At 43.2% G+C, this 23,353-nt stretch overlaps 1 long non-coding RNA gene across 1 annotated transcript in view; it reads right to left on the bottom strand.

Moving 5' to 3' along the window:
• Positions 1–7,380: 7,380 nt before the first annotated feature.
• The window catches only part of LOC311428416, a 122,999-nt gene continuing 107,026 nt past the window's right edge, over positions 7,381–23,353 (bottom strand). Inside the window, exon 2 of the long non-coding RNA XR_014687716.1 lies at positions 7,381–9,598. This is a non-coding gene — a long non-coding RNA (uncharacterized lncRNA). The remainder of the gene's footprint in view (positions 9,599–23,353) is intronic.

The following is a 23,353-nucleotide window of genomic DNA, read 5'->3' as shown; positions in this document are numbered from 1 at the left end:
AGAAAGGGAGCAAATTACCAGTCATACCACCAGAAAGTCCATTAGGAATAACGATTCGAAATTGGAATGATAGGGACCCCAGAAAAGGAAAAAGTAAATTAAAAATGGTCCAGTATTGCGTGACAGAATGGCCAAAGGAGCCTTTAAGACTACATGTCTTTTGGCCTGTTTTTGGATCCTTCGAAGACTGGATTTGCCAGGCCTTAAATATCCATGTTAATTCAAAGGAAGCTTTTAGCCAGGAAGAAAGTGATTATGCAGGATTATGGATCAGGAGGACTTCACGTCCTTTTCCAGCCTCAATATTTACACTAAAAGCAGGTAAGAAATTTGAAGAACAAGAAGAACATGAAAAAGAAAAAGAAGATAAACGTGAGCCGTTGGATAAGCTACCACCTCCATATCCTAACAATCCACCCCCGGCGGCTCCCCCTCCGGTGGCTGTGGTATCGCCACCAGTACCACCGTTGCCCCAGCTTCCACCACCAACAGCACCAGAATTAGACCGACCTCCGGCCGCATGCAGGAGAAGTAGGACGGACGTATCTGAGAGAGCTTCTCTATATCCCTTAAGGGAGGTAACTGGTGTATAACTGGTGCGCGTCTTGGTGGAGCAGAGACTCCCAGCGTACCCAGCACTGTTTGCTTACCTCTATTCATTCAGTGAATTGTAAACTTTGATTGTAATTCTATTTGGGACTTTTATTTATTATAACAGACAAGCTTGTAAAACGCAGACAACCAGAATCCTTACAGCAATTAGGTGGAAATCACAGCGTAAGAAACATTACCACCTCAAAGAGTAAAAACCTCAAAAGAAATGTGACTTGTAACAGGCCAGCAGCTGTGTATTTTCTGTGAAGCACCAGCTAGATTATGAACCTTGAATAGCACAGTTAAAGGGGAAACAGGGGAGGGTCCCGGTCCTCGGCAGAAAAAAAAAGTGTATAAACTGTGTATGGAATTAGTAGGCAGCCTCCTGCTTGTGGGACACCCGCCATTGTAATCTCGAATAATAATGCTACTGTACTGAGATCCTCGACTCAGCCTATGCTATTTGCTACAGATTGATTCAGGGTTTTAAGGTTTCAGGGATTGGGCACTAGGGTTGGGTTTCAGGGTAAGGGGTTTCAGGGTTTATGTTTAGGATTTTAAGGTTTTTAGGGTTGGAGTTTTAACGGTTAGGGTTTTAAGGATTTGGGGGTTAGGGTTTTAAGGGTTTCAGGGTTAGCGTGTTAGGGTATTAGAGTTTTTTGGGTTGTAGTGTTGATATGTTTTTTAGGGTTAGAGTCTTAATTTTTTATTTTTGGTCAGTTATTTACGGTTAGGGTTTTAAGATCTTTTTTTTTTTTTTTTTTCAGGTTAGGTTCTCCAGGTCCAGGGTTTTGAGTATCCTAATTTTGGGGGTTTGGATTTTGAGCATCTTAATTTTTGGGGTTAGGCTTTTGTGTGCCCTAATTTTTTGGGATAGGCTTTCAAGCATCCTAAGTAGTTGGGTTAGGGTTTTGAGCATCTTAATATTTTGGGTCTGGGTAATGAGCATCCTCAGTTTTCAGGATAGGGTTTTGAGCATCTTAATGTTTCCAGGATAGCGTTTGGAGCGTCCTAATGTTTTGGGTTGGGGCTTTGAGCGTCCTAATGTTTTTGGGTTAGGGTTTGGAGCGTCCTAAATTTTGAGGATAGGGTTCTGAGCATCTCAGTGTTTCCAGGATAGGGTTTTGAACGTCCTAAGTATTTGGGATAGGTCTTTGAGCTTCCTAATGTTTTCCGGATAGGGTTTGGAGCATCTTAATGTTTTGGGTTTGGGTTTTGAGCGTCCGAATGTTTTTGGGTTAGGGCTTGGAGCATCCTAATGATTTTGGGTTAGAGCTTTGAGCGTCCTGTTTTCGGGATAGGGTTTTGAGCGTCCAAAGTTTTTGGGTTTGGGTTTTGAGCGTCCAAAGTGTTATAAGTTGCCCCCTTAATTAATTTTCAGAGAGCATTGTATTAATCATAGAAAGGAATTTATTGAGTAAGCAAACATCAAGCAAAACAGCACTGGGCAGCCGGGGAGTCTCAGCTCCGCCAACGGCACGCACCTCACCCCTGCCAGGGTCCCTTTTTATACCTTGCTAATTCTGGGATTACTCAGCACATCCTGGTATATTCTGCGACTGCGCGCACTGTTGCTATGTTCCCTCAACATAACCCTAAAATTAACCGTAACCATTACCCTAACACTTATCCTTACCTAACCCTAATCCTAACCCTTAGTCTAACTTTTAACCCTGACCCATAACCTTAGACTTCCCCTACCCTTACCCTTACTCTTCCCCTTACCCTAACCCTTACCCTTACACTTACGGTTACCATTAACCTTACCCTTACCCGAACACTTACCCTTACCCTATCCCTTAAACTAATCCTTATCCATACAACTTCCGCTTACCCTAACACTTAACCTTAACCTAACCCTAACCCTAAACCTTACCTGAACCCTTACCCTGACCCTTACATTAACCCTAACCCTAAAACTTAACCTTAACCTTACCCTTAACCTAATACTTACCCTTACTTTTCCCTCACCCTAACCCTAAAATTAACCCTAACCATTACCCCAACACTTACCCTTACCCTAACCCTTACCCTTACCATAACCCATACTCTAACACATACTTCTACCCGTACCCGTACCCTTACCGTAACCCTTACCCTTACCGTTACCGTAACCCTTACCCTATCCCTTACCCTTAACCTAACCCTAAACCTTACCCTTATCCTAACACTTACCCTTACCGTAAACCTTACCCTTTCTGCTACACTTACCCTTAGCCTAAATCTAAACCTTACACTTACCCTTAGCGTAACCCTCACCCTTACCATTACCCATACCCTTATTCTTACCCTTACCGTAACCCTACGGTTACCATTAACCTTACCCTTACCCTAACACTTATCCTGAACCTAACCCTTACCCTAAACCTTACCCCAACCCTTACCCTGACCCTTACATTAACCCTAACCTCTACCCTAAACCGTACACTTACTTTTAACCTTAACCTTACCCTTAACATTAACCTAATACTTACGCATACATTTTCCTGACTTTAACCCTAAAACTAACCCTTACCCTAACCCTTACACTTACCCTAACCCTCACCCTAACCCTTACTCTAACCCTTACCCTGACCTGTACCCTTACACTTACCCTTACCCTTATACTCACCCTAATTCTTACCCATACCATAACCCATACCCTAACACATATTTGTACCCTTAACCTTACCCTTACCCTTACTCTATCCGTTACCCTTACGCTTACCCTTAACATAAACCTTACCCTTGACCTTACCCTTACCATAAGCCCTACAACAACACTTACATGTACACTTACGCTTACACTTACCCTAGCAATTACTCGTACAATTACCCTTACCCTTACCCTTACCCTTAACCTAAGCCGAAACCTTAAACCTTACAGTAAACCTTACCCTTTCTGCTACACTTACCCTTAGCCTAAATCTAAACCTTACACTTACCCTTACTGTAACCCTCACCCTTACTGTTGCCAATACCCTTACTCTTACCCTTACCCTAACCCTTCTCCTTACACTTACTGTTACCTTTAACATTACCCTTACCCTAACACTTACACTTATCCTTATCCATGCCCTTACCCTTACCCTAATCCTTACCCTTAACCTAACCCTAACCCTAAACCTTACCCCAGCCCTTACCCTGACCCTTACATTAACCCTAACCCTTACCCTAAAACTTACACTTACTCTTAACCTTAACCTTACCCTTAACTATTACCCTAACACTTACCCTTATGTTTCCCTCACCCTAACCCTAAAATTAACCCTAACCATTACCCTAACACTTACCCTTACCATAACCCATACCCTAACACGTACTTGTAGCCTTAACTTTACCATTCCCCTTACCCTTACCTTTACTGTCTCCGTTACCCTTACACTTACACTTAACATAAACCTTAAAGTTAACCTAACCCTTGTTATAAATGGCTCAGGATTCAAATTAGGATTAAATAAAAAAATAGGATTTATTGAAAGAATATAAAGGAATAGAGGTAAGCAAACAGCGCTGGGTGCACCGGGAGTCTCCGCTCCACCAGGACGCACACCAGTTACATCAAGCAGCTGATTTTTATGCTCCTAGACTAATACATATTCATTACTACTTCTAAAAAAAATAGATTATTAAAATTAGCTTCCGGGGTGCAGTCTCTCCTACTGGAGCATGCGCAGTCTCCTCTGGGGTCTCTTCTGGGGGTCTCTAGGGGTCTTTCATGCTGAAGGCTCGTAGTCTTCCTCTCCCCGTTTGTACTTACTTGGCACCATACCAAGTTTATAGAACATTCTCTTCAAGACTTGTCTCCCAGCCGTCCTTCAGCTTCTTTTTCCTTCCTCTTAATCTCTCGGCCCCCCTAACCAGATACCAAAGATCCGCATAGTATCCCATAACAGTCACTAGTTGTTATCAGTTGTTCTGAAACTCCCAGACATCAAACACAAACAGCTTCACGAGTAATTAAAACATTCTTCCCCAGCCATTCACAGACACATCTATAGCAGTGTTAGAAATAGAAGTCCGGAATAACAAAAGCAAACAGGTTCATAAATTTAAGGAGTGATAAATTGACTAGAATGAGGGGGAGACTGGGACACGCTGCAGCTGTGGTTCAAGAATTAAATTGCCAGTGCAGGGCCCAGAGGCAGACAGGATTCAAACAGAATTGTTCTTTATGGACACGAATTGTTAAAACATTCCTCACAATCCCTTATCTTCTTTTTAACATCCCCAATTCGTGTCTCTTCTGTTATTAATAATTGGATTTGATCAGTTTGTTCTTGGAGGGTCCAATTCTTAAGCATCATAATTGACATATTCCCTTCTTTTTTTAATGAAGTTATTACAAATGTACTATTTATCACCCGGTGTATTAATAATGTAAGACAAGGTATCGTACAAGGTACAAATAATAACGTAATTACACCACATAACAATAAAAATAACACTCTTTTGACCCATGGTCCACCAGGCAGCCATGAAAATAAATCCCATTCCATATCCTTCCAGGTTTGTGTTTGCTCGCTCACCTCCCCCCTCCTTCTCTGGGATGGGAGAGAGAAATGGGAAAGTGAAGCCTGTGAGTTGAGTTAAAAACAAGAAGATAATAACAATAATGATGATAATAGTACTACTAGTAATAATGTGTACGAAACAAGTGATGCACAATGCAATTGCTCACCACCTGCTGTCCGATGCCCAACCTAACCCCGAGCAGTCCGGCCCTCCTCCCAGCCTGCCTGCTGGCAGGACAGTGAGAAGCTGAATTTGGCTTGGTCCTTGGCTTGGTGTAAGCACTGCTCTGTAACAATTAAAAACAATTAAAACATCAGCATATTATTAACATTCTTCTCATCCTAAACCAGAACATAACATTCTATCAGTTACTAGGAAGAAACACCTTTTCATCAATCTTTAAACAGTAATTACTAAAGTTAAATTTTCCACAGACTTCTCCTTCTTGTGCTAGCAAACAATCCAAAGCTAGGCAATTTTGATACAAAGCAGTTCTCATCTTTATAACTCATTTAGATCAGTTCTCATCATTTATAACTATTTCTATTACAGCTAATAACCTAATTATTCTATTAAGTATATATACTGAGGTCCTATAGCCCCAGGATCTGTCTTCTGCCCATGTAGCTGGATCATAATAGGCAAACGCCTTCAGGGTCGATTCAGGCTTGTGTTACCGTTCGGCCTGTCAGGGTGATCCAGCTCCTGTAAAACGAATCACAATTTTATATAGGTTTAAAAAAGAGGTTTTTTATGTTATTTTCTCGGGACAACCTGATCTTAGTGTGGGAGAAGTCCGGTCGAGGCCCTCTCATTCGGCAGTCAATACCGATAGGGGTTGCCTCCCTCGGTAGACCATACACACCACAGTGGAGGGTCCTGCCCCAGTCTTGCCTTCTCCCTTTTCTCCCTTTAGGCTTGTCCTTTTTATTTGGCATCCTTAATTCATGCAGAGCCTCGTTGCCAGAATATTAGTTCTCCCTTAGCTTGAGTTTCAGTTTCCCAGGAGCGGACTCAACCCTCCAAGTTTCAGTAGTTACTGGTCCTTTTATTCTGGATGCGTGGGTCCCTTTCTGCAGTTCTCACAGCTGTTTCAGTAGTCAGTAAAACAAGGTACAGTCCCTCACATCGAGGGTTCAGTGATTCTTCCCTCCCGTGGCTGCTTGTTGAAACACTTTATTTTTTATCTTCTGACAAGTTAAATAACAGTTATTTAATTTGCTTTGCCGTATGGCCCTTTCCAGGTTCCTGTAGCAGGATTCATCTGATAGCCTTTCAGGTTGATACAGATTTGACTACAGGGTTTTGGCATTCATCACTATCTCCACAGTTTCACAGCTGGACAGTCACATTCATTTATGTTGCATTCCTTCAGGGGCTCATCACCCCAGTCCTTGCAGTCTCTCTGCTGGTTACACACTTTATTGATATCTATGCATTCTCCACTTCTGCACTTGAATTTGCCAGGTCCAGAGCACTGAATAACATTGTTACAGTTTGCTTCATCAGTGCCATCCAGACAGTCTCTCACACCACTGCACTGCCTACTCCCATGGACACAGTTCACATCTGAACTGGTCTGGCCTACAGGTCCAGGAAGGGCAGTTAATTTCATCTCTTCCATCCTTACAGTAAGGATCTCTATCACATCGCCACAATTCTCTTCATCTTCTCCACTGTCACAGTCTTTTTCACCATCACATTTCCATGACACTGTTCTCATATGACACAGCTCAGCACTTTCGTCAGACCCATCTTCACAATCCAGATCCCCATCACACTGCCATCTGTTTGGCACACACTGACCACTGTTGCACACAAAGTCAGATTCAGCACACATCTTCTTCACACATCTTCTTCACACAAACACTCTCATCACTGCCATCTGAGCAGTCTTCACATTTTACTCTAGCACCGTCGGCAGCAGTGCACAGTCAGGCGAAGGCGAGCAGCAGGCAGAGCGCCTCGCCTCGCACCGTCACCTGTGTCACTTATACTACTCCTATTACCCATGCTGTTAGTGTCAGTGGCATCCTCCTTTTCTTTTTGCCACTGACCATTCACCACAAATGGATGAGACACATGATTACTAGTTAGGAAAGAGAGTGTAACGTCTGCTATATGGCTGCAGGCAGTGCCAGCTGCAACCTTAGGTTTGTGAAAGAGCCTGCTGGTGGTCATTTGGCAGTGTAATCTGCGTCTCTGCACTCCTGCCCTGCAATAGAGCTTAGTCGTCATTAGTAACAGTTATAACACCGATCTGGGGACTAATAGTCTTTTTTGCATTGCAAGATAAACCTTTTATAAAAAGAATGCTAGAGTGAAGCAGCACAGCCGCTGCTGCCGCTGCCTCCATGGTTACGTCAGACAGGCTGCAGGGTCCTGATGTCCGCCCCTCTGCTCTGTGCCGACTGGCCACACGGTGAGGGTCGGCTACCGGTGTCCACTGACGCCTCTGGTCTCCCGTAGCAACTCGATCTTAGATGTCCCGCAATTACTTCAATTCCCCGCGTTTTCCGGCTTCTGTCCGGTCTATTCTGTGTCTCTCAGAGCCGTCCGTGGCTCTGCAGCGTCTCTCAGGGCTCTCTCCGTCCAGTGGTAGTCCCTCCGTAGTGTCTCGGGTCTCCCAGCGCCACTCCAGTCTCTCGGCACCGCTCCGGTCTCTCGGCCTGTTCAGGTCTCAGCGAGTCCAGGTCTCGGCCTGTGCAGGCCTCATATGTTGCAGAAAGCATGTCATATCATGCTCCTGCCTTTTTCTTGTCACAGTCAAAACATTTAAGAGCAAAAATAGGATACACAAGATACACAAGATACACTGGGCACCACCACTCAAAACTTGGATAAAACAGCACTTCTTTTCAGTCTGTCAAGCACTTCGTTCGTCTCTGCCCACTCCCCTTGTGGAGAGTACGGAACAACGGATCGGAACTCTGCACTCGCTTTGCAGCAACGCTGCGTCTCACTCACACAGCACAGTCGCACACGGAGGCCTCCAGCACATCTCATTCATACCACAGGAATATAATTTAGAATGATAACCAACCAAACAAGTATTGTCTCTGACTGTGTTCTTCGTGAAGTGACTTGTAACACTTTGTTTCAAACCCTTACATTTACACAAATACTTTCAACACAAAATACATACAATATGCAAATATTACAATATACAAAATGTCAACACAAAATACATACATAAAAACACATACAATTATTAACACTCCAGTTAGTATCCCTCCAGCAGCTGAAAACATACCGTTTGTCTGCAGTTTCAGGAGATCTTTGCTCCTGCGGTGAGCAGCTGAGAGTGGAGTCCCCTCCGAGCAAAAACGCTCAGGGTGCACCTAGGGGCGTCCGCACTGCAGCCGATCCCGCAGCCGAGCAGAGTGTCTCCTGCTTGGCTCACCAAAATGACTCACAGAAAGCTGACTCCACAATCAATAAGATTGTAAAGTAGGTATGTTTACTCAGTTCCATGCAGCACGGGGCGGGTAGTCCCACCAAAGTCGTGCACGCCTAACGTGGCAAATTGCTCTAGTAAAGAGTTACATATACATGAACATTCCCATACATATACATATTCCTAAGCTGTCCCTTTGTGAGCAGTCCTCCTTATCTCAGACCCCTTGATTAAAGTCCGAACCATGAGGTTGTTTTTGATCTGGTTCTCGGGGTCCGAGAGGCTCCTGTTATCTGGTGGTATAAGTGCAGCACAGGCACAAATGTAGCACATATTCATTCTTAATCAATTGCTCTCAAATTTCTAATTCCAATGTTTCAGCTTGCTCTTTTCTGGATCCATGGGTATTCTACTATTAATGTTCAAAGCCTGACAGACCCCGTCCTCCGTGGATCAAAATACATGGGGTCTTAAGAGTTCTTTTGGTCATTCTATCATATAATACAGGATCATTTTTAATTTACTCTTTAATTTTCTGGGGCCCCTATTGTTCCAATTTCTAATCATTATTCGTAATGGACTTTTTGGTCATATATCTGGTAATTTGCTCCCTTTCTGGTCCTTGGTCTTCGATTTTATCTGACCCATCCGGGAATTTTACTAGTGGCAATTCCCACAGTCCTTGGTTGCCCCTAGTGAGAGTGTCTTGCAGGGGGTTTAGGACCTATCACCCACCCACGTATCCCTCTCTTCACCAGCCCAGCACCCCCGACAGGAGATTAGAACTGGTGAGAAAACAAAAAGACCTCCACACGGACTTTAGAAGTCTCAGTTACACTCTCACACACAAACACTAGCAACCGCACCTTTACCCAACCGGACGGTATCTTACGAATCAGTCGTATTCATCCAGAATCCAACTGGACGGTATCCACAAGCATCTCTGCTGTCTTCGTCTGGGATCGAACCAGACGGTATCCACAAACGACTGTCGTCTTCATCCGGTTCGATTCCGGACACCGGAATCCAACCGAACGGTATCCAAACGACCTTGTCGTCTTCGTCCGGATCTTCGCGCGCAGAATTACAGGCAAAAAACAGCCAGCAAGGGAGCTCAAAAAAAACCCAAAACAAATTCTTTGCTTACCTTTATTCAGGTTCAGGATGGCATTAGTCCCGATCTGACTCAAACAGGAGCCACCAAATGGTGGGGCGCCTCTCCTAGATTAAATCAGAATTCAGGAACTATAGCCATCCCGGACGAGCCCCAAAATTGTTATAAATGGCTCAGGATTCAAATTAGGATTAAATAAAAAAATAGGATTTATTGAAAGAATATAAAGGAATAGAGGTAAGCAAACAGCGCTGGGTGCACCGGGAGTCTCCGCTCCACCAGGACGCACACCAGTTACATCAAGCAGCTGATTTTTATGCTCCTAGACTAATACATATTCATTACTACTTCTAAAAAAAATAGATTATTAAAATTAGCTTCCGGGGTGCAGTCTCTCCTACTGGAGCATGCGCAGTCTCCTCTGGGGTCTCTTCTGGGGGTCTCTAGGGGTCTTTCATGCTGAAGGCTCTGATTCAAAGATCGAAGCCGAAATTCCTTTAAGTGGTATATTCTTTATTGCAGCGCTGGATGCACGGGGGATCTCTCCACCTATCGTGCATACCCAAAGCGGAAAGCAGTCTTGAATTCATACAATCAATCTATCAATATTCTACAAGTGCCTATACATATTCATTACCTATCCCCGCCTTCCCTCACTTCTCATGCTAATTAGCCTTTTGGCACCTTGCGCCTGCGTAGAGCCTCCCAAGAATTGTGGGCAGGGGTCTTTGGGACGTGGGCAGGGGTCTTTGGGAGGAAGACCCCGAGTCTTCCTCACAGTGTACTTTTCACCTTTGGTCAGGAATCTGCTGAATTGGCAGGTTTCTTAATTGCAAGAGCTGGTTGTTGCTAATTCTTCCGTTTGTTGTATCTTTATAATGAATTCCAATGTCCAGTTTCAAGATTTATAGTCCTTACATTCGTTTCTCTGTCCGTCTGCCGCTTCCTTATCATGAGTTCCAGTGTCTTGTTTCGAGATATACAGTCCATGTCTGGGGATTGCCCTTGCCTCCCCAATACCTCCCCAGTACCTCCTTAATCAATCCCCCCTTTTCTTTTCCCATGCAAATTCTTTTGCATCAGATACTTTCTTTATTTACAGTAACACAACAAAGCAGGCATCTAAACAACATGCACACAAATATTCCTAACACTACTAATACGATTAGAGCAATGAATACTTGTTTCAACCATTGGAAATTGGGCAACCAGGAGGTTAACTTATTCCATAGTTCACTAAAACTCCATGAAAGATCATCTTTACTGATCTCATGTAGGATCCTTGTCTGCTTCCATATTTCTTCCAGGTCGGTAGAGATCCTTCCACTCTGATCTACATACATACAACAACTTGTGTTTATTACTGTACAGACTCCCCCTTGAGTGGCCAGTAACAAGTCTAGGGTCATCCGATTTTGTAATACTACCTGTGATAAACTAGATATCTCTTCTTGTTGAGCCTTTATAGCATACAGAATTTTGTTTTCTAACTTCTCTATAATTGCAGAAATATTAACTATTGCCTTTTCCAATTCACTCACTCCTAACCATGGGATAAACCATCGAACGAAACTATGAAAAGCAGTGTGTCTCTCTACCAATGGATTGTTAATTTTTCGTCTGATTCTCCGCATATGAGTTCTCAAGTAACCTCGAGGCACTACATCATGTACTGTCATATTGGGGACTACCGCTCCAAGAGTGCAAGTTCCCTTCCAATTCTCAGGCAAGACCTTACGGGCTGTATCGTTGCATAGCCAATACCACCCTTTTCCTTCTGGAACCGTCCAGCTGGTTGAATTTGCCCAGCCACTAGTCGTACTAATATCAATTGTTCAATTACAAGATGTCTGATTTCCCACATAAGTAGTATCCGTATTTATACAATGCTGTTTTCCTATACCCTTAGGCGGGTTACACCTTTGTACACATACATAATAGGATTCTAACGGCATGAAGCTACTCACTTCTAGTTCCAAAACTTCTTAATATTTTCGACCCCAAGATGTGTTTTCCCACAAATTAGTCCAAGATAAGTTTGCAGGCAAGGGAATCCCGATTAACGATACATCCTTATTCCCATGCTGTGGCAGATGGGTGCATACCCAACAGTTCGTCTTATTAGTTACTTGAGAAATTGTTTGTATTAAGGTCAGGTGTAAGTTCTCATCCCAAGTTGCCCACCCCAAATCCGAGAACCGCACCCCTGCAATCATTAGGATCTGGAAAACCGTAATTTTGTTGGTCCAATTGGAGTGGTGGTCTATATCCTCGCCGGGACCTTCTTCACCCTTGAATTGCGGATCCAAGCTGCTTGCTTCTTAATCTTAATGGCGGTGTGTGTTGTCAGTAATACTTGGTATGGTCCCATCCACTTTCCTTCCATTTTTCCTGTAGGAGTTGTCCTGAAAAAGTCTTTATATATATATAATCCCCGAGCTTAAAGGGGTGGATTGGTTGATCCAACCCTCTAGCCCTGGTCCCTAAAACAAATGTATGTACTTTATTTAATTGTTTCTGAAGTTCAGTTATATAAGCATATAAATATTCTGATCCTAACTGCGTTAGGTCCTCTCCACTAAATAGAAATTGCTATGGCCTTCCATATAAGATTTTGAAGGGACTCAAATTTCCTTTTATTCTAGGTTTAACTCTAATTCCAAGTAATGCTAAAGGGAGGGATTGAGGCCATGACAAATTAGCTTCTTATCCAATTTTAGCTATTTATTGTTTAATTAAATGGTTCATTTTTTCTACCTGTGCACTTGCCTGTGGTCTATAAGGAGCATGCAGTTGCCAATCTATCTTTAGAATCTTACTTATCTGTTGTACCACTTGCGCACAAAAATGTGAACCTCTATCAGAAGACATTGCTACTAGAATCCCAAAGCATGGTATTATTTCATTTAACAAGACTTTAACCACTTCTCTTGCTTTGTTTGTTAGACAGGGAAAGGCTTCAGGCCTTCCTGAAAACGTGTCAGTCAGAACCAGTAAATAATGATACCCCCCTTTTCTAGGGAGTTCTGAAAAATCAATTTGCCACTGTTGCCCCAAATAATTTCCTTTACCGATTATTCCAAATTTTATTCTATTCTTGGTATTGGGGTTATTGTGTAAGCAAATGCTACATTGTTGAGTTACTTGTTTTATCATATCGTCCCACTAATGTCTGACTCAGGCTCTTATGCAGTGTGCCAGCTCCCCAATGCGTTTTATTGTGTTCTGTAAGAACTATGGGCCATGTCAAACTAGAGGGTATTACTATGTGGTTATCTTTTAAATATACTCATCCATCTGGTTTCATTTTACCTTTCAAATCTTCAATTAATTTTAAGTCTTCTTTTGTATAATTTGGATATAGTTTGGATTTTACCGTCTGGTATCAAAGACAATGCCTTCACCTCAGTTATTTCAGCTGCCTGCTTAGCCTCTGCCAATCGATTTTCCAATTTCAAAATCGGTGTTCCCCTTTTGGTGTCCCTGACAATGCATGATAGCTACCTTTTCTGGTTGTTTTACAGCCTCTAACAATTTTAAAATTTCTTCAGCATACTTTGTGTTTTCACTGAGCGGTCAGCAATCCATCTTCTTTCCAAATTGCTCCATGAGCATGTACCACGCCGAATGTATATTTAGAATCTGTCCAAATATTTACCCTTTTTCCCGCTGCCAGTTCCAATGCTCTCGTGAGAGCAACTATCTCCGCCTTTTGAGCTGATGTTCCAGGGGGTAAAGGCTTAGACTCGATTACCTGCTGAGTAGTTGTTATAGCATATCCAGCTTTATGTTGTCTTTGCATAACAAAACTGCTCCCATCCGTGAACCAAGTTTCTTCCGCATCTTCCATGGGCTCCTCCTTAAGGTCTGGTCGGCTGGAATACACAGTCTCTAGAGTTTCTAAACAATCGTGAATCACAGGTTGTGCCGGAGCATCACTAAGAAAAGAGGCTAGATTCACAATATTAGTTATCACAATTTCCACGTTGTCCTGTTCTACCAATATTGCTTGATATTTCAAAATCATCAATTCTTGTTTAAGTTGTTTAAAGACTTTTTGTGCTTCTCCAGTCCAGACTAACTTTGACTGGTTAATCTTTATCAATTCACATAGAGGCTTTACCAATAGTCCATAATTATAAATCCAAAGGCGACACCAACCTGTCATTCCTAAAAAGGTTTGTAGCTCCTTTACCATTTGAGGTTCTGGAGTCCGGCAAATGACTTCCTTATGTTCAGTTCCTAGTTCTCGTTGTCCTTCCGAAATGTCAAATCCCAGATAGGTCACACTTTGTTGAGCCAGCTGGACTTTCTGTCAAGAGACTTGATATCCATTTAAACCCAGAAAATTAAGACGACTTATAGTCCATTGAATACAACTCCCTTTAGTCTCGGTAGCTATTAAGAGATCATCTACATATTGTAACAAAGCACCTTCAGTGTCCGGAGGTATCCATGTTTCGAGTTGCCTTGCTAATTGGTTTCCAAAAATAGTGGGGCTATTCTTGAATCCTTGAGGTAGTAATGTCCACGTAAGCTGCGTCTTTCTGCCTGAATCGGGATTTTCCCATTCAAAGGCGAATAGGTTTTGGCTTTCTGTGGCTAAGCCTAGGCAGAAGAAGGCATCTTTTAAATCCAGTACGGTAAACCAGACTTGACTATTCTTTAATTTAGTCAGCAAAGTATAAGGGTTTGCCACTACTGGATGTATATCCTCAGTGATTTTATTTATGGCCCTCAAATCCGGAACTAGCCTATAACTTTTTCATCTGCCTTTTTAATTGGCAATATGGGTGTATTGTATTCTGATTCGCATTCAATCAATAATCCATACTGTAAAAATTTATTAATTATCTCTTTAATTCCTTTCCTATCTTCTATCCTCAAAGGATATTACTTAACCTTAATGGGTTTCTCTCCTGGCTTTAATTTAATAATTATTAAGGTCACATTTTTAGCTCTTCCAGGGACTTCGGTAGCCCAAACTCCTGGACATACTTGATCTGTGATCTCTAAAGGTATTTCACTTTTAGGGTCAGTTTGTATTAGTGCCAAGCTTAACACATTTATTAGTTGTTCTTCTCCTGTTCTTAATTCCATTTTCCCTTTTTCAAAGACAATTTCTGCTCCTACTTGCTCTAATAAATCTCTACCTAAGAGTGCCCATGAGGAGCTAGGCATAGATAAAAATCTGTGTATGCCCCATTGTTTCCCTAATTTGTACTTCAAAGGTTCACAAAAATAAGCCTTTTCGGTTACACCTTGTCCTGGTTTCAGTTAGAACAGAGTTAATTTTCTTCCTAGTAGCTGGGAGAATGCTATGTTTTGGCTTAGGATGAGAAGAGTGCTGATAACACCCTGATGTTTATTTGTTGCAGAGCAGTGCTTATACCAAGCCAAGGACACCTCAGCCTTTTGCTCTGTCCTGCCAACAGGCAGGCTGGGGGTGCAGCAAGAGCTGGGAGGGGACAGACCCGGGACAGACCCAGGACAGGTGACCCGAACTAGCCAAAGGGGTATTCCATACCATCTGATGTCAGGCTAAACAATACATAGGGGTGGCTAGCCAGGGGGAGGGGGCCGGACTGCTCGGGGTTAGGCTGGGCATCAGTCAGCAGGTGGTGAGCAATTGCATTGTGCATCACTTGTTTGTACACATTATTAGTAGTGGTACTATTATCATCATTGTATTATTATTATTATTATTATTATTTTGTCTTATTAAACTGTCTTTATCTCAACTCACAGGCTTCACTTTCCATTTCTCTCCCCCGTCCCAGAGAGGGAGGGGGAGGGGGAGCGAACAGCTGCGTGGTGTTTAGCTGTCGGCCGGGTTAAACCACAACACATCTTTTACCCTAACATAATAATTCTGTGAAGGCATTAATGCTTGATTTAGAACTGAATACGTTGCCCCATATCAATAAGAAATTTCACTTCCATTCCTCCCCTAGCTTCATTATAACCAGCGGAGGTACTAGGGTAGATTCCCCAGGTCCCCGTTATTCCTGTTGAAATCAGGGGTCGATTATCCTAGGAAAAGGCTAGTCAATTTGTCCTCCGAAGCCAGGTCCAAACCGTTTTGTTTTATTTATTTATTTATTTATTTATTTTCATTACATTTCAGAGTTGGTCTAAAAATTCCATAGGGCTTTCTTTTAGACCTTGTTGGAAGCATATTCTCAATTCCCAATTCATCCAGATTTTAGTATTTACTTAACCGTTCATAATTTTCAGGATGATTTGGGTCTTAGCGGGGGTCGGTCAGGGGAATGCAATTGTCCACAGTTCCCTGAGCGGTCCCATCGGCAATCTGAGCTCGCACATGAACTCAGGTTGTTTTAAGAGTTAACTGTTTTTCTGTTTCTGTGACAACTCTCTCGGACCCATCATGGTCCCTTTGCCCTACAGGGCTAACACCCATGATTTTAAGATCTCTGCCTCGGGCAGAGCCAGAACTATTAACATTCCTACATCCTCTTTCCCTGCTCATTCAACTTCAAACACCTTTAACACTTTCAACAACCCTTTTAACACTTCCTTTATCTTTCTCCAGCCTGTACTTCTCTAATGCCAACATCAAAGGCTCAGTCAGGGGCCAACTTAATTCCCTACCTTTTCCCACCAAGATGCTGAAACATCAGTATACAACATTTCATCCTGTTCTGCTTCTCAAAAAAAACAACATTAACTGTAGCAAAATATTATAGTTTAAAGTTCCATTTAGGGGCCACTTTTCTCCACATTCCAGCTTATAAAGCGGCCACCACTGATTACGATATTTTATCAATGTTTTCCTGTTCACACTTCCAACGGCAGATCCTCCAATATCCTTCCAGTGACTTAAAACACATCCTAACACACTTTTCTTTAAAATTTCACTGCTTGTTTGCCCCCCCAGTTTCCAGTTTACACTTTCAGAATACACATGTTACTTACAAAAGCGTATCACAAAACGTATCACTCACAAAAATACGGGCACGCATTATCTTTCAGTAGCGATGTCACAAAACTACTATTACCAGCAATATTGCCAAAATCACAATAACAATAGTCAGAGTCAAATTCCACATGTGATAAGTCAGAAAACCGAACTGTGTAACACCGTAACGATATCTCTCTTATAACAATGCCACGAACCTACTATTACCACCAGAAAAATAGCCAAAATCGCAGTAACAATAACCAGAGTTAAATACCATACTCCATGAGTCAGAAAACCGAAATAGACAACACAATTCCAGATGGACCTTAAAGCGAGCTCTTTCCTTAAGGTCCCCAAATATACTTATGGTGCTTACCACAAAGTATATACCAAACACTGCCTCGCAGAAGATCACCTTCTGACTTACAGACAGTTCCAGATACAGATGGACCCCAACTTCCCCAGATATACTTGTGGTACTAACCACAAAGCATATACCAAATACTGTCCTGCAGAAGTCACCTTCCGACTTACTGGACAGTCCCAGATGACCGGTCTACCAGAAAACCAAACCAGAATAAAGAATATACTCACTTACAATGATGGGGTCCTTGTCTGCCTCCGCAGTGATCCGGTGAGTCGAGGAGTCCCTCTGGGAAATCCCGGGGGTACCCTAGGGAGTCCTGTCCCCAGCGCGTCCTGCAGTCCGGCAGAGAGGTTGTCCCATCTGGGTCGCCAAATTGATTCAAAGATCGAAGCCGAAATTCCTTTAAGTGGTATATTCTTTATTGCAGCGCTGGATGCACGGGGGATCTCTCCACCTATCGTGCATACCCAAAGCGGAAAGCAGTCTTGAATTCATACAATCAATCTATCAATATTCTACAAGTGCCTATACATATTCATTACCTATCCCCGCCTTCCCTCGCTTCTCATGCTAATTAGCCTTTTGGCACCTTACGCCTGCGTAGAGCCTCCCAAGAATTGTGGGCAGGGGTCTTTGGGACGTGGGCAGGGGTCTTTGGGAGGAAGACCCCGAGTCTTCCTCACAGTGTACTTTTCACCTTTGGTCAGGAATCTGCTGAATTGGCATGTTTCTTAATTGCAAGAGCTGGTTGTTGCCAATTCTCCCGTTTGTTGTATCTTTATAATGAATTCCAATGTCCAGTTTCGAGAGTTATAGTCCTTACATTCGTTTCTCTGTCCGCCTGCCGCTTCCTTATCATGAGTTCCAGTGTCTTGTTTCGAGATATACAGTCCATGTCTGGGGATTGCCCTTGCCTCCCCAATACCTCCCCAGTACCTCCTTAATCAGCTCGTAGTCTTCCTCTCCCCCTTTGTACTTACTTGGCACCATACCAAGTTTATAGAACATTCTCTTCAAGACTTGTCTCCCAGCCGTCCTTCAGCTTCTTTTTCCTTCCTCTTAATCTCTCGGCCCCCCTAACCAGATACCAAAGATCCGCATAGTATCCCATAACAGTCACTAGTTGTTATCAGTTGTTCTGAAACTCCCAGACATCAAACACAAACAGCTTCACGAGTAATTAAAACATTCTTCCCCAGCCATTCACAGACACATCTATAGCAGTGTTAGAAATAGAAGTCCGGAATAACAAAAGCAAACAGGTTCATAAATTTAAGGAGTGATAAATTGACTAGAATGAGGGGGAGACTGGGACACACTGCAGCTGAGGTTCAAGAATTAAATTGCCAGTGCAGGGCCCAGAGGCAGACAGGATTCAAACAGAATTGTTCTTTATGGACACGAATTGTTAAAACATTCCTCACACCCTTATCATAAGCCATACAACAACAGTTACATGTACACTTACGCTTGCACTTACCCTAGCAATTACTCGTACAATTACCCTTAACCTTACTATTAAGCTAACCCTAAACCTTACCCTTATCCTAACACTTACCCTTATCCTAAACCTTACCCTTTTTGCTGCACTTACCCTTTGCCTAATTCTAAACCTTACCCTAACCCTCACCCTTACCCTTACCATTATACTTACTTTTACCCTTGACCTAAACCTTACCCCAACCCTTACCCTGACCCTTACATTAACCCTAACCCTTACCCTAACCCTTACTCTAATCCTAACCCTTAACCTAAACCTTACACTTAATCTTACCTTTAACCTTACCCTTAAACTAATACATACCCTTACCTTTCCCTCACCATAACCCTAAAATTAACCGTAACCATTACCTGAACACTTATCCTTACCTAACCCTAACCCTTACTCTAACTTTTACCCGGACCCGGACCCTTAGACTTCCCCTTCCCCTTCCCCTTACTCTTCCCCTTACCCTAACCCTTACCCTTACACTTACGGTTACCATTTACCTTACCCTTACCCTAACACTTAACCTTAACCTAACCCTAACCCTAAACCTTACCTGAACCCTTACCCTGACCCTTACATTAACCCTAACCCTAAAACTTAACCTTAACCTTACCCTTAACCTTAACCTAATACTTACCCTTACTTTTCCCTCACCCTAACCCTAAAATTAACCCTAACCATTACCCTTACCCTAACCCTTACTCTAACCCTTACCCTTACCATAACCCATACTCTAACACATACTTCTACCCGTAACCGTACCCTTACCGTAACCCTTACCCTTACCGTTACCGTTACCCTTACCCTTACCGTTACCCTTACCCTTACCGTTACCCTTACCCTTACCGTTACCCTTACCATTACCCTTAACCTAACCCTAAACCTTACCCTTATCCTAACACTTACCCTTATCCTAAACCTTACCCTTTCTGCTACACTTACCCTTAGCCGAAATCTAAACCTTACACTTACCCTTAGCCTAACCCTCACCCTTACCATTACCCATACCCTTATTCTTACCCTTACCGTAACCCTTACCTTTACACTTACGGTTACCATTAACCTTACCCTTACCCTAACATTTATCCTTAACGTAACCCTTACCCTAAACCTTACCCCAACCCTTACCCTGACCCTTACATTAACCCTAACCCTTACCCTAAAACTTACACTTACTCTTAACCTTAACCTTACCCTTAACATTCACCTAATACTTACGCATACGTTTTCCTGACTTTAACCCTAAAACTAACCCTAACCATTACCCTAACACCTAACCTTACCCTAACCCTAACCCTTACTCTAACCCTTACCCTGACCTGTACCCTTACACTTACCCTTACCCTTATACTTACCCTAATTCTTACCCATACCCTAACACATATTTGTACCCTTAACCTTACCCTTACCCTTACTCTATCCGTTACCCTTACGCTTACCCTTAACATAAACCTTACCCTTGACCTTACCCTTACCATAAGCCATACAACAACACTTACATGTACACTTACGCTTGCACTTACCCTAGCAATTACTCGTACAATTACCCTTAACCTTACTATTAAGCTAACCCTAAACCTTACCCTTATCCTAAACCTTAACCTTTCTGCTACAATTACCCTTTGCCTAATTCTAAACCTTACCCGAACCCTCACCCTTACCTAAATCTAACTAAAATCTAACCATTACCCTAACCCCTCACCCTTACAATATACATATTTTTACCCTTTACCTAAACCTTTACCCCAACCCTTACCTTGACCCTTACATTAACCCTAATCCTTACCCTAAACCTTAAACTTACTCTTAACCTTAACCTTAGCTGTAACCTAATACTTACTCTTACGTTTCCCTCACCCTAAACCTAAAATTAGCCTAACCATTACCCTAACACTTACCCTTACTCTAACCCTTACCATGAACTTAAGTGTAAGTGTTAGGATAACGTTAACCTTAAGGGTGACCCTTAAGCTTATCCTTAATGTTTATGATTAGGTTAAGGGTAATTGTACGAGTAATTACTAGGATAAGTGTAAGCGTAAGTGTACATGTAAGTGTTGATGTATGGCTTATGGTAAGGGTAAGGTAAAGGGTAAGGTTTATGTTAAGGGAAAGCGTAAGAGTAACGGATAGAATAAGGGTAAGTGTAACGGTTAAGTGTTAGGGTAATGGTTAGGGTTAATTTTAGGATTAGGGTGAGAAAAATGTAAGGTTAAGTACTAGCTTAAGGTTAAGTGTAAGGTTAAGGTTAAGAGTAAGTGTAAGGTTTAGGTTAAGGGTTAGGGTTAATGTAAGGTTCAGGGAAAGGTTTGGGGTAAGGTTTAGGGTTAGGTTCAGCTTAAGGGTAAGGGTTGGGGTAGGGTTAAGGGTATGGATAAGGATAAGTGTAAGGGATAGGGTAAGGGTAAGGGTTAGCGTAAGGGTAAGATTAATGGTAAGGTTTATGTTAAGGGTAAGCGTAAGGGTAACGGATAGAGTAAGGGTAAGGGTAACGGTAAGGTTAAGGGTAAAAATATGTGTTAGGGTATGGGTTATGGTATGGGTAAGAGTTAGGGTAATGTAAGGGTAAGGGTGAGTGTAAGGGTATGGATCAGGGTAAGGGTTAGAGTAAGGGTTAGGGTTAGGGTAAGGGTAAGTGTTAGAATAATCGTTAGGGTTAATTTTAGGGTTAGGGTGAGGGAAACGTAAGGGTAAGTATTGGGTTAAGGTAAGGGTAAGTGTAAGGTTTAGATTTAGGCTAATGGTAAATGTAGCAGAAAGGGTAAGGTTTACGATAAGGGTAAGTGTTAGGGTAAGGGTAAGGTTTAGGGTAACATAAAGGGTAAGGATTACGGTAAGGGTAAGGGTACGGGTAGAATTTGTTAGAATATGGCTTATGGTAAGGGTAAGGTTTAGGGTAAGAGTAAGGGTAAGTGTATGTGTAAGGGTACGGGTCATTGTAAGGGTTAGAGTAAGGGTTAGGGTAAGGGTAGGTGTTAGGGTAATGGTTAGGGTTAATTTTAGGGTTAGGGTGAGGGAAACGGAAGGGTAAGTATTAGGTTAAGGTTAAGGGTAAGGTTAAGGTTAAGAGTAAGTGTAAGTTTTAGGGTAAGGGTAAGGGTTAATGTAAGGGTCAGGGTAAGGGTTAAGGTAAGGTTTAGGGTTAGAGTTAGGTTAAGGTTAAGTTTTAGGGTAAGGGTAAGTTATATGTATAAGGATAAGTGTAAGGGTAAGTGTTAGGGTAAGTGTAAGGATAAGGATAAGTGTACAAGTCAGGGTAAGGTTTAGAGTTAGGATTAGGGTTTGGGTTAGGGTAAGGGTAAGTGTTAGGGTAATGGTTAGGGTTAATTTTAGGTGTATGGTGACGGATAAGAAAGGGTAAGTGGTAGGTTAAGGTTAAGCGTAAGGTTAAGGTTAAGAGTAAGTGTAAGTTTTCGGGTACGGTTTAGGGTTAATGTAAGGGTCAGGGTAAGTGTTTGGGTAAGATTTAGGGTTAGGGTAAGAGTAAGTATATGGGTAATGGTAATGGTAAGTGTTAGGGTTAGGGTAAGTGTAAGGTTTAGATTTAGGCTAAGGGTAAGTGTAGCAGAAAGGGTAAGGGTTACGGTAAGTGTAAGTGTAAGGATAAGGTTAAGGTTTAGGCTTACGTTAAGGGTAAGGGTAATGCTTTGGTAAGGGTAAGAGTAAGGGTAAAGGTAAGGGTTACGGTAAGGGTAAGGGTACTGGTAGAAGTATGTGTTAGAGTACGGCTTATGGTAAGGGTACAAGTAGCTCCCCCCCCAGAGACAGGACCCAAAGGTGTACAACCAGTTCCCAACACCCCTGAGACACAGGCCCCAACCCCCCCCCCCAGACACAGGGCCCCAAATTCTACAAGCAGCTCCCAACCCCTGCCAGGCAGGCCCCCTACCCTATACAAGCAGCTCCCAACCCTCCCCTCCCCCCCCCCCGAGGGAGGCCCCCAAGCCCCCCACAAACACAGGCCCCTACAGTGTACAGGCAGCTCCCAGCCACCCCCAGATGCTGGCCCCGAAGTTGTACAAACAGCTCCCAGCCACCCTGCAGAAACAGATTCCTACATTGTACAAGCAGTTCCCAGCCCGCTAGACACAGGCCCTGACCCCCCACACATGCAGGCCCCAAAGGTGTACAAGCAGCTCCCACCCCTCCCCCAGACGCAGGTCCCAAGCCCCCCCCCCAAACACAGGCCCCTACAACCAGCACCCAACCCCCTACCCCCGATGCCAGGCCCAAAGGTGTAGAAGCAGCTCCAAACCTCCTCCCTCAACCCAGGCTCCAACAGTGTACAAGCACCTCCCAAACAACCCTCCCCTTCCCCCCGCCCCCCGACACAGGCTCCAAAGGAATACAAAGAGCTCCCACCCCTCCCCCAGATGCAGGTCTCAACCCCCCCCCCCCCCAGAAGCAGGCCCCAAAGGTGTAGAGTCAGCTCCCAACCCCCTCAATGCTGGCCCCTAGGGTCTACAAGCAGCTCCCCCCTTGCCCCCAGATACCGGCCCCCAGACACAGACCCCAAAAGCCTAATCACAGGCCCTGAACTCTAGAGGCAGGCTCCAAAACCCAGGACAAAGCCCCAGTGGTTCGAGACAGGGCCCAAATCCCAGACACAGGCCCAAAACGCTAAACATATGCCAAAAAAAGTATTAGTGCTGGTGCCAAATGTTACAGACAGGCCCAAAAGCCCGAGATGCTCAAGGCTGAGACGTAACTTGGCTTTCTGAATTACTGGAAAGCAGCTTTCATTCTCAGATAATTTTGTGAAGGCTGATTAAGGAGCTATTGGGGAGGCAAGGACAATCCCCAGACAAGGACTGTATATCTCGAAACAAGATACTGGAACTCATGATAAGGAAGCGGCAGGCGGACAGAGAAACGAATGTAAGGACTATAACTCTCGAAACTGGACATTGGAATTCATTATAAAGATACAACAAACGGGAGAATTGGCAACAACCAGCTCTTGCAATTAAGAA

Source organism: Aythya ferina (assembly GCF_964211825.1).
Source record: "Aythya ferina genome assembly, contig: HAP1_SCAFFOLD_77, whole genome shotgun sequence".
Classification (NCBI taxonomy): Eukaryota; Metazoa; Chordata; class Aves; order Anseriformes; family Anatidae; genus Aythya; species Aythya ferina.
This window is presented reverse-complemented; position numbering and strand designations above follow the sequence as displayed.